The sequence below is a fragment of the Nicotiana tabacum genome, chromosome 20 (assembly GCF_000715075.1).
Source record: "Nicotiana tabacum cultivar K326 chromosome 20, ASM71507v2, whole genome shotgun sequence".
NCBI lineage: Eukaryota > Viridiplantae > Streptophyta > Magnoliopsida > Solanales > Solanaceae > Nicotiana > Nicotiana tabacum.
The window spans coordinates 134,577,289-134,590,546 of record NC_134099.1 but is presented as its reverse complement, the minus strand read 5'-3'; the positions used below and the strand labels follow the sequence as shown (position 1 = coordinate 134,590,546).

Below are 13,258 nucleotides of genomic sequence, written 5' to 3'. Positions count from 1 at the left end.
CCAATCACTGAACCGCCGGACATAAGTTTCATGCAAATAGACGATGTTATGTCACAACCCGGATTTTCCAACCTCGAGAGCCGTAATGGCGTCTACTGGTGAAAGCTAGGCAAACCAAATTATTCTAATTACTTAACCTTTTCCAGTTTTAAACCATTATCTGTGATGGGTAGATATCATGCAAATAACGAAAATAATTAAGCGAAAGACAAAATCTGACAATTTATCTTAATACAAAACTGCGGATGTCTAAATACAACTCTACCCAGAATTTAGTGTCACAGCTTCACAGACGGTCTAAAAATACTACATACAAAGTCTGAAAGATAAAATATACACTATTTCTGAAATGAGTAAAGGAAACAGGATAAAGGAAAAGATAGGAGGTGACGCCAAGACCCGCGGACGTCTGCAGGACTACCTCGTGTCGCCTGTGTGGGCTGAAGACAGCACTCTCACTGCGGTCCAAGCACTCCGGTATCAGTATCTGCACATAGTGCAGAGTGTAGTATCAGCACAACCGACCCCATGTGCTGGTAAGTGCCTAGCCTAACCTCGGCGAAGTAGTGACGAGGCTAGGACCAGACTGCCAAATAAACCTGTGCAATATAGCGTACAAAAATAATAGGAAGCAGATAACAATGATGGCAACAATGATCAATCAGTGATATAAATAGCAGGCAACAAGAACATCATAAATGTTTCTCAACAAATAATAGATACAAATGCAATTAATTTATCAAGTCCTTCAAATATAAATCTTTCGCCTAGAAATCCTTCAAGTAATAATCTCTAAGATAATATGCTTTTCAATGAATATATTCGAATATATTTCCTTTAAATAAATATCTTTCGAATATAATTCTTTCGAGTAAAGGTCACTTTGTGACGCCTCATTCACTTAACATAAAGTAGAGTACAGCTTCCAACCCAATTAGGAAATCAACAAGAAAAGATGAAGTTATTTTTAGAAATCATTTGATAAAGAAGATACCCTTTTCAATTAAAGTACAATATCGAATGAATCATTACTTTTAATACGATAAATCAATAAATCAAAACATAGTAGAAATTTCTTTTTAAGTAAAGTACAACCTCAAACGGTTTAAGGAAAATTTAGTTGAGAAATCAATTGAGTTAAAAAAATGTAACAATTGTTGAAATTTGGAGTATTGAACATATACAAAAAAAGGTAAAAACAGAATATCAAGAGAATTATAAAGGAATCAAAATCCAACCACTAACAAGAATAAGGAAAACAAAGACAGATTTCACTTTCTTTTCACATCTTATTGCAGGCGTGCAACCCGATCCCATTTCATGTATCTCGTGGTAGGCGTACCACCCGCTCCCATTTCATTATATCTTGTGGTAGGTGTACCACCCGCTCCCATTTTATAATATTTTGTGGTAGGCATACCACCTGCTCCCATTTTATTATATCTTCTGGTAGGCGTACCACCCGCTCCCGCTCCCAGTTACAAGCCAACAATAATCACAAGGAATCCCGATAAGGGAACAAGAGCAATATAACAACTTTCCGGCAAGGGAACAATGATATTTCAACAACATCCCGGCAAGGAAACAATACTATCAAAACAATATCCCGGCAAGGGAACAATACTATCAAAACAAACATCCCGGCAAGGGAACAATAATATCAAACAAACATCCCGATAAGGGAACAATGGTGATAGTAACATATGAAGCTCAATAAACCACAACAGAGTCATAACAATTATAATACAAGACTCACAGGCATGCTTGACACCAACGTATAAATACTCGTCACCATGCCTATACGTCGTACTCCACAATTAACATGTACCAATTAAGACACAACTCCTAATCCCCCAAGCTAAGGTTAGACCAAACACTTACCTCGCTTTGCAACCAATTCAAAATTCCAACAAGCCTTTGCCTCGTGAATTCGTGCCTGAAATTCTCAAATCACATCAAATAATGCTAAAATCGTGAATCACACCCCAATTCAAGCCTAATGAAATTAAGAACGTCCAACTTCTATATTCGATGCAAAAACCTATCAAATCAAGTCCGATTGACTTCAAATTTTGCACACAAGTCATAAATGACATAACAAAGCTATGAAAATTTTCAGAACTGGATTCCGACCCCGATATCAAAAAGCCAAATCTCCGGTCAAACTTAAGAAATATTTAACCTTAGATTTCTAGATTCCGTTAAATGACGATAATTTGATCTAAGGACCTCCAAATTCGATTTCGGGCATATGACCAAGTCCCAAATCACGATACGGAATTACCGGAATGGTCAAAGTTTGCCCAAAATGTTGACCAAAGTCAACTCAGTTGAGTTTTAAAGCTCTAGTTCACGATTTAATCCATTTTTCACATAAGAACCTTCCAGAAAATTATACGGACTGCGCACGCAAGTCGAGGATTTATTGATAGCGCTTTTCAAGGTCTTAAAATATCGAGATAATTATTTAAATTAAAGATGACATTTTGGGTCATCACATGTTAACACACCTACAAAACCAATAACTTTTCTACAAACTCTACTATCCAATAAATATCTATCACCAACACTAACCAATCAACAAAATACAATAACTACAGCTGATCTCTCTATGAAATCATCCAAAACACTATAGATGAAGACATTTTTATTCCAATTAGTGCCACTGATAAATCACGCTTGTATGAACCTTGGAAATACTTGGTAATAATAAAGTTATTTGGAAGGAGGATTGCCCATCATATTCTAAGGAACAAGCTCCTAGATCTATGGAAGCCAACTAAAGACCTCCCTATTATTGATCTGGGGTCTGACTTTTTTCTTATCAAATTTCAAAAAGAAGAGAATATGATTAAGGCTCTTCACGGCGGACCATGGTTCATATTGAGCCATTTTTTGTTAGTTCGAAGGTGGGAACCCAAATTCATAGCATCATCTTTAAAGCTAGCTTACTCGGTTATTTGGGTTAGGTTTCCTGAACTTCCTACTGAATTCTATGATTTGGAAATACTACAAAGGGTTGGGTCGAAATTGGAGCAATTATTAAAGATAGAGACATGCACCTCAACAACTACAAGGGGAAGATATGCACGTATTTGCATTGAAGTACTCTTAGAAAAACCTTTAAAAACTCATATCCCCATAGGCCATCACGGGCAAAATCTTCTCTATAAGGGGCTTAACTTACTCTGCACGAGTTGTGAACGATCTGGTCATGCAAAACCTAATTGTTTTTTTGTTGCACATTCCTCACTGGAACAAAGTATAAAAAATCAGGCTGCAACATCCTCTACAATACTAAACACTGACCAAACACATGAGAGTGACTGGAAAACGGTCACCTTTGCAAGGAGATCAAACTACGCATACAAGAACTCCACAACCACCACAAGCAAAGCGGCTACAGTAGCAGCGCAACCACAAGAGCAACCTATGTCAGGTAAGTATTCTAACCCTACTAGGCCACACTTGGGCCGGCTACCCTTGACTAACCCACACATGCTTGCTAAGCCCAATAAGGAATTCATTAATAAATTTGATACCTTAGCGGACTATGGGCAAACTATGAGAGGGGCTAATCAAATATGTACAAGCCCAATACAAGTTGGCCCAACTGGGGAATGTGTATCACATACAATAGAGATACCAATGTTGCAGCCCACTCTTGACCAATCAAGACAGATCATAGCCTCACAGCCCTCTTTACCCAATAAAATTATTGTCCACCCTAAGACTATATTACTTGATTCACAGTCCCACTCTTTAACATACTTAAATGACCCAAACATGTTTCCTAAGGAAGCACAGACACATCAGTTGCCTTCTCCATGTAGCAGCATACTCACCTCCCAAGACCAATCCCTAATAGACAAATCCCAATTGAATACACCCCACTCAGCCACGTCCCTATTAACAATAAGCCAAAATAAAGATATTTTGCATGCTACAGTACCCTATAATATTCAAGACCATAGGTCTACTCAAGATCCATGCAAACACAATGATTGCAAAACATGTAAAGACCTACACGGCACTACTTACCATCCTAACAATCCAAATCACTTAGACAACATGCACACTTTGAGTCCTTAATAGACAACTATAACAACTCTTCTCAAATCATCACTCATAGACAGAATAATTTTGATATCATCAACAATGCAGAGGCCCTCTTTTCCGACCAACAACCAAAATATGTCTCTAAGAAAGAATATACAAAACAACCAGTTTTTCCACCTCCCAAGGCTAACCATGCAGGGGCCACAACTGCCACATATCTCAACTCCGCTGATCTACACTTCTCAGTCGATGATAATGGATAAACCCTCCAATCTTGGTTGGAGATGGGCTTGCAAGGTTATGCACTGATCTTCACCATGGAGATGAACAATCAGGAGGTTGTTCTCCTAGTTCAAAACCCTACGCACTTGGCAGAGATAGTGGCAGAAGGAATGAGACTAGGCATGGAGGCCTACACTCAGAACCAGTGGTTTACCACACAGACTCCTCTTATGCTGGAGCACCAAGCATCAACTTCAACTCAACAACAGTGGTCTTACCCAATGAGTCTAATGAACTTGCATGGGAACCCAATATAGCACATTGGCATATGTCAATGTTAGGAAGGAAAAAAGGAATAAAGAAGTAGGTTATAGGTTAGGAAGTAAAGGGTAAAATAAAATTATAAGTAATAAGTTAGGGCATAATTGAAAAGAAAAATAAGAAACAATACCACCACACCAAATTGGTTGTTTCAGAAAATGGAACTTTTCATTGCTCCGGAACAACGGATTTAACAATACAATACAACCAATTTTAATTAAACAATCAAAACAAATATTATTTTGGGATAACAATACAATACGATACAATGGGCGACAACCATCCAAACAAGTTGTTAATGTTTCAATTCCTTTTTAAAACTTGAGTAATTACAAGCTGATTTTTGAAAAAATTTGGTATTATATTAAGGACTTACGTAGCAAATTTTGTTTTAACTTGAAAAAGTCTCTTGGGCTTACGGCTCACTACAAAAACGCGCCTCAACGCATAGACATACGCCCTGAATATAATTGTTGGGTGTACGCCTCTTGTGACTTTCACCCTCTACCATCACTTTGGGGCATTTTTTGTGCGCCTCGCCCCAAAGCTCGCCCCGAAAATACCTTTTAATACACTAGTTTCTACTACTATTCTCTATGTCACAAAGCTGATGATACTTTGTCAATCGATTCATTTAAAAACTAATTACGGACAATCATGCATAAAAAGTGAGATTAATATCCTGAAATTAGTCCTCATGTTTCTACTACTACTCTCTGCATCCAAAAAAGATGATACTTTTCTAATGATCATACTTTTTTTGACGGAAGAAGTATAAAAGTACTTAAAATACATTAATAGTGGAAAATATCATGACACTGTAATTGTATACGAGTTAAAATAAATACATGTACAAGAAAATGTGCGCGTATTTCTACCTTCAATTGTAATTCTCTATGGGCTGCAAACATGCCGCTGGCTTTTCGATGATGAGAAATTGTCACTTGACTTCTTGACCCTGCGGCAACAGAAACTATATTACATAAAATAAAGTTTTGAGGAATTAATTCTAATGTTGAAGCTTGAAACTCAATGAATGAGATGCAATATTATGTGTTAGTTATGGAACCTTGTGAAACTGCAGCTGAAGAAAGTAAGATAAAGAAGAGTATGCAATGACAATGTAGTTTTATGTTGACCATTCTGGACATAATTAATATGGGAATTAAGTTTTAGGATTGAAAAAAATGGCAAATCAAATTTTTGAAGGATATGATAGGAAGAAGAGACGGAGGAATTGATATGATTGTGGCTGAATATATAAGTGGTCGTGTAACACGGACTAAATTATCCCGGAATTCCCGGTACTAATTTATACTACATGAGAGATGAGATAAAATAATCCCACATTTGATGGGATAAGATGGGATATCCTAGATTAAATCTAGGATTAAATTTATACCTTGTTTGGTTGGAGATATAAATTTATAACAGTATAAATTTAATCTTACGCCTTATCCCACCTTATCACTCATCCCAAATGACCCCTAAGGGCTAGATATGGACTATAACTTCTGTATATTTATATTATATCAGATTATTTAAATAATTATTATAGGTAACTGTATTGATTAAATATTACTCCCTCTGGTCTACTTTAAGTAATTTTTTAGCCTATTTTGTGGTTTACAATATTTGTTTTTTTAGATATCAAGAAAGAATTAACTTCTTCTTTCCAAAGTTACCTCACAGTAAAGAATCTAGGAGCAGTTTGTTATATTTCCAATGAGCAATTAAGATTAATATAGTTCCTCTTCGCCTCTATGTCTGTCAGCGCTCCTTCTCCCGTTTAACTTATCTGCAGGCCCATATTCAAAAAGATTTACACACCATCTGAAAAATAAAAATAAAACAAAGACAAAGAAGATCAGCAGAGTAGTATGACATAAATACCTTACTATCTGGGTGATAAAATGAAGAGTTATTAAGTATTACAGCATATAACAGTCCTGAAATTGCAAAATTAACAAGTAGGTGGAGCACCCAGGAAAGCGTGCAATTTCAAAACTCAGCAAGGTTTCAATTGCAAAATTAAAAATCATGAAAAGAACCCAAAATAGAAAAAGAGAAGGGAAAGGGATTTGGGAAAAATCAGAGAAACCTGCAATAGCGCTGAAAAATACAAAGGGGAAAAAAGATGAAAAAAATGAGAGAAAAAGATATATATATATATATATATATATATATATATATATATCAGGAACCATTAAATTTCAAAGCTAACAATAATGACCCAAAGAAAAAAGAAAAAAGGAGGAAAAAAAGTACCTGCAGCTGATAAGACAAACAGGGAGAAGCCGTGAATTCAAATGCATTAATGAAAAATTATAAAAATACAGCTGGAGTCACGTATAAATTACACGTAACAATTATCCAAGGAAAATCCAATTCTCTTTTTACAATTCAATAAAATGAAGCTCAATCTTTTAGAAATTCACTTACTAATCTGATCTGATTTAAGTAATTCAAACCGTCAATAAGATTACAAATATTTCTAAGTACAGCATGCTTTTGGGTCCTAGACTACCCGGACAATAGCATAATAGTAGCTACGCACGGACTCTCGTCACCTTGTGCGTACGTAGCCCCCAAAAATAGGAGCACATAACCAATTAACTCACTTATGGGGACAATTCCCTCTTACACGGTTAGAAAGGAGACTCACCTCGCATGGAAGATCCATAACCGACATTTCCACGCCCTTCCGAAGACCCGAATCGATGCTAAATGCTCAAAAGCTAGCCAATAATTATGCAAATCCATTAATATATGCTTAATTACTCATTACAATCCAATTTATAGCAATTCCTTACCCTGATCGAAAAGTTAACAAAAACGCCCTTGGGCCCACGTGCCTGGATTCCAAAAAATTTCGAAGGATAATTTTACCCATAACCTCACGAACTCATATATATAATTTACTCTAAATTTCATACCCAAAATCGTGGTCAAATTCCAAGAATATCAATTTTCTAGGTTTTCCCTCAAACTCCAAGTTTCTACCAATTTCATGCTCAAATCCGTACATAATCAATGTATTTAACTCAAGATAGGTAGGGATAGCTTACCTTATCGTTGATGATGAAAATCCCCTCTTGAAACCCTCCAAGAATCGCCCAAGCCAAGAAAATATGAGAGAAAATGGTCAAATCCCAATTTTTAAAACGCTCACTGCGGTTACAATATCGCTTATGCGGTCCTCCTCCTGCTGCCCCAGCCCGTTTCTGCGCCGCACCGGCCACATCTGCGATCTCGTAGGTGCGGGATTTCCTTCGCACCTGCGGCCTCTGATCCCTTCACTTCTAACCGCTTCTGCGGCACGACGACCGCTCATGCGACCCTAGCCTCGCAGGTGCGGTTACACCAGCAACCAGCAACTTCAGCCTTCTCCAAAATTCTAATTTCGATCCGTTATCCACCCGGAATCCACCCGAGGCCCCTGGGACCCCAACCAATCATACAAACCAATCCCAAAACACATTACAGACTTGCTCGAGACCTTAAATCATATCAAACAATGCTAAAATCACGAATCGGCCTCCAATCCAAAAATCCAAGCTTTATGAACTTTAGAACTTCAAACTTCTACTTTCGAAGTTTAAACCTAGCAAATCATGTCCAATTGACCTCAAATTTTGCACACAAGTTATGTTCGACATTGCGGACCAACTCCAACTTTCAGAATCGAATTCCGACCCCGACGTCAAAAAGTTAACTTCCGGTCAAACTTCTCAAAAACCTTCAAATTTTTATCTTTAGCCAAATGACTCCAAAATGACCTAGGGGCCTCCGAACTCCCTTCCGATCGCGCTCCCAACTCCAGAATAACCATACAGAACTACTCCCAGACTCGGAATCTCAAACGGACATCGATAACACTGAAATGCACTTCAACCCAAACTTATGAAATTTCTTCCAAAATGCTAACTTCCACAATAGGCGCCAAAACGCTCCCGGGTCATCCAAAACCCGATCCGGGTATATGCCCAAGTCCGAAATCATCATACGAACCTACTGGAACCTTGAGATCCCGATTCCGAGTTCGTTTACTCTGAAATCCAATCTTAGTCAATTCTTTCAACTTAAAACTTTCGAAATGAGAATTCCCTTTCCAAATCAACTCCGACTTCCCCGGAATTCAATTCCGACCATGCGTACAAGTCATAATACCTGAAGTGAAGCTGCTCATGGCCTCAAACTGTTAAATGACGCGCTAGAGCTCAAAACGACAGTCGGGTCGTTACAATTATAGCGATCTAAATATGTCCCGTAGTATCATGTTTGTGGTTCTTCTTTACTTCACACAGTTGGTTTGTTTTTGAAAGAAACAGAAAATGCTTTCAAATGAGTAGAACATCATTTTGATCTTTCCTTGATTTTTTCCCGTACTTTGGTACAAAATATAAATAGTATGGATCAAATGCTAGATTCTATTAGCTTTTATCAATAGCTATAACCAGAGTGTGCTTTTGCTTATTTACACCACACTGAAGATTTGATTGAAGGATATCATTGTTGATCCAGAGTCCAATCTTCACTACGATAACATGCTTTTCACTCAGATCGATGCCGTTCATCTACTTTAGCTTCGATTGGGTACAAAAACGTGTGCGTACAGATCTAGGAGACGGGATGGCTGCCAGTAAAAATAGCAGCAGCTCCGGTGGTGGTTCTGGATCTGGTATCGCTGCCACGCCGTCAGCGTCATTGCCCCCAGCAAGTTCCTCCTCCGGCTATCTTGCCATTACTTCCGATTCAGTGAGCCTTTTACCTTCTACGGAGCAGAACGAGTCGTCCTACGGTGCGACTCTCAGCTCATTGTCAATCAAGCCACAGGGACTTTCCAAATCAAGGAACAAAGACTCCAAAAATAACATGCCAAGATCTGCAAGCTATTACTCGAGTTCGATGAATGCCAGCTCGACCACATCCCTCGAGCACAAAATATCAAAGCGGACGGCCTAACCAAATTGGTAGTGGCCACTAAAAGCACAACCGGAGAAGGAAACATGGTCACTCCCCTCCACTCGTCAACCGATCAAATCGAGGTAACGAACGATTTCATTTGGTTTTAATTGACTATTTTTCTAAGTGGGATAGAAGCATGAGCAATCTCCTAGATATGCGAACAGGGAACGATCGCCATCATATGTATATAAAAAAAATCCGAAGACGCTAAGAGACCATATAGATTGGGACTGGATTGCTAGCCCGGAAAACAAGTAAATCCCTCTGATATGCATAAGCAAAGCATAAGTGCATGAAGCTCACCCGTATTTTTGCCAAAGCGACGTTGCATCAGTTACACAAGTAACATCGTCCGAATCAACACTCGGCCTCACCCGAGTCAACATTCGACCTCGTCCGAATAAACACTCGGCCTCGTCCAAATCAACACTCGGCCTCGCATCAGTCAACACTCGGCCTCGCCCAAGTCAACACTCGGCCTCGCCCGAGTCAACACTCAGCCTCGCCCCTCGTCCGAGTCAACACTCGGCCTCATCCGAGTCAACATTCGGCCTCATCCGAATCAACACTCGGCCTTGTCCGAATTAACATTCGGCCTCCTCGCCTTTGCCCGAATTGACATTCGGCCTCCTTGCCCGAATCGACATTCGACCTCCTCGCCCGAATTAACATTCTACTTCGCTCGAATTAAGCTCGCATCCAACCTAGTTTGAACTTGATTCAAAGCTAGGCCTCGTTCGAGTTAAATATGGCAATGTTTGACTTCGCCCGGACTAATAAAAAACACTTGATCACGTTTGAATTAATGCCTACCAACAATTCCTTTGAAACCATCAATCGAGGAAAACGTTCAAGAAAAAGAAAGATAGAAACAAGAATAAGCGACAGAAGTAGCATTCCAAATCCAGAAAAGGCATCTTACAAGGGCCGAATTGCCCGTCCAGATCCGAGGACGCAGATGACCTCCTCCGATGCCGCCATCCTAGCCTCGTTGGCCTTCTCCAACTCTACCGTCTTCTCAAATAACTCATCACTCGAGTCATTGGCCCTGGTCGAACTCTACTCAAGTTTAGCCCGTCGGGATACCACTTTGACCCGAAGATCGATACCCTTAGCCGCGATCCACACTAGTCGACCTCCCCATTTGAATTTCTCGAACTACGATTAATGAAGTCCACTCACCGAGCTCGACCAAAAGACGACCTCGATAAGCGGATGTACTAACTGTATGGGTAAAAATTAGATAAGAGAAATTCGACATGCAGAGATAATTGGCTGAGGTCGAGCAGTTATCAATAAGGCCGAGGTCGGGCAGTGATCTATAAGGTCGAGGTCGGGCAGTGATCTATAAGGTCGAGGTCGGGCAGTGATCAATAAGGTCGAGGTCGGGCAGTGATCAATAAGGCCGAGGTCGGGCAGTAATCAATAAGACCGAGGTCGGGCAGTGATCTATAGATGTAACAGCTAGTTTGCTTTGGAATCCTCAAAGGGAACATTCTACTGGATATTCCCTCTAATTGTACTATTTTAAGATTTTTTAGGGATACCCCTTATAAATTGGAAGAGGGGACTTCCCAAAGGGGGCTATCTCTCCCTCTCCCTCTCCTTAAAAAATATGTAAACATACCTCTCTAAAGATATTATAGGATATGTGATCCCACACCCTTCACCGGACCCGAAAAGGGTCTTAAGATTCTTGTATCGGTTTATCATTCTTCTTTATCAAATGAAAGAGGATCCCACCTATTGAGTGAATCTCTTCCTTTATTTATATTTTATTACCATTTATGTTACTTAATGCATCATTTTTCATACTATTACTCGACTATATTTTTTTATTCATGGTGTTCATCTCAGATCTAGAATTAATTATTCCTAACTAAGATTTACCCTCTATCTTCTTATTTAATTAGCTTGACAAAAAGGCCCCATATTTGTTTTTGGTCAAATACCGTCCCCACTATGGAAGCAGTATCTCTTATTAGTTTAGTTCTTTCCATTCGCAACATATACATATTTTCTCCTTCACTTAATTGAACTTAAAATAATAATATATTTGTTATTTAAACAATATAAGATCACCAATTAAGCGAAACTGTGTCTTGAAATTGAGGCTCGTGTCTTGAAGCTGAATCAATGTCCTAAAGTTTCAAAAAGTGTCTTGAAATTTAAAACAGCGTGTCTCTATAGCTCAACTTAGATGTGGCTATGTTTTAAATACTCTGCAAAATGTTGAATATTTTTTAAACAACTACCTTAAAAATGGTTACCGATGCACTTAGCCCGAGAATTTTTCATGAGAAAACTACCCTCTATAGCCCCTCAAAATTTTAATAGCCCATGTTTTGTCCTACTTACAAAAAATGGCCCTTCGGGCCAAACGTATTGCATATAATAGCCGAAAAAATGAGTATGACAACACAAGCGCCTGTAGCTCAGTGGATAGAGCGCATGTTTCCTAAGTTGAAGGTTGTAGGTTCGACCCCTACCTGTGCGATAGAGCAACCCTTTTTTGCCCTTTTAAATGTACTTCTGCCTCTGATAACAATTGAATGAAATATGTAATGCAGGTCAATTGAATGCACACGATGTTAAATTATTAAATTTCATGTGTAGCTTGTTTTCAAGATATGCTATCATGATAGTTTCTTATTTTTATATGATGGAATAATTAAATGATAATGAGGTTTTGCAAGGCCCTTCTCTTCTTTTAAGCTATCGAACTTGAGTGAAGCATGAGCACCAATCTCGGGATTGATTTTCAACCAAATCCAAATTGAGATTTCATCGTGACAGTATTTACAATATTTTACTATGTTAACTTGAGAAGGTGTATATTGAGAAGGTGTTAGTAATCCAACATTATTTTGCAATGTATAAATATTGTATCCTAAGTTCGACAGTGTATCCTTAGTGTATATTGAGCCTATCTCGAGTGTGCTTGTGTATCTAAAGTGTATATATTTGTGTATCCCAAATGTATTTTGTATCGTGAATGTATAATCTGTCTGAACAATGTATCAAAATTGTATATAATGTGTATTTTCTAATATGTAAACATAGTGTATATAAATTATATACAATTTTGTATGTGTAATGTGTGCACACTGTGTATTTGGAGTGTATCATGTATTTTTGTATAGTGACAGTCTTTTTTGTATATATTTTGTATAGTTTCATCTATTTTCCCTCATTGATACGAAATGGCCCTCTGGCCCAAACATATTATATCTAATAGCACGAAATGTCTATTTAGTATATATTTTGTATAGTGACAGTCTATTTTGTATATATTTTGTATAATGACAGTCTATTGTATATAAATTATATAGTGGTGATCTATTTAATATATTTTTGTATAGTGACAGTCTATTGTATATAAATTGTATAGTGGTGATCTATTGTATATAAATTGTACAGAGATAGTCTATTTTGTATATTTTTTGTATAATGACAGTTTATTTTGTATATTTTTTATATAGTAACAGTCTATTTAGTATATTTTTTATATAATAATAATAATTTATTTTTGTAATTTTTGTATAGTGACAGTCTATTGTATATAAATTGTAAAGTGACAGTCTATTTTATATAATTTTTGTATAGTGAATGTCTATTTTGTATATATTTGTAATATATCAATATTCAAAAAACAATCTGCTCTCCAATCTAATACAGTCTAAAAATA

At 37.8% G+C, this 13,258-nt stretch overlaps 1 long non-coding RNA gene across 2 annotated transcripts; it reads right to left on the bottom strand.

The window, feature by feature from the left end:
- Positions 1 to 216: 216 nt before the first annotated feature.
- Positions 217 to 6,735, bottom strand: LOC107768966 (uncharacterized). 2 transcript variants are annotated; one of them, XR_001644283.2, is made up of 5 exons: positions 6,496 to 6,735; positions 6,288 to 6,400; positions 5,481 to 5,560; positions 1,882 to 1,936; positions 217 to 487 (listed from the first exon to the last, which is right to left on the bottom strand). It is a non-coding gene; the product is annotated as an uncharacterized LOC107768966 (long non-coding RNA). The 2 variants fall into 2 exon arrangements; XR_001644282.2 differs by lacking the exon at positions 1,882 to 1,936.
- Positions 6,736 to 13,258: the final 6,523 nt, after the last annotated feature.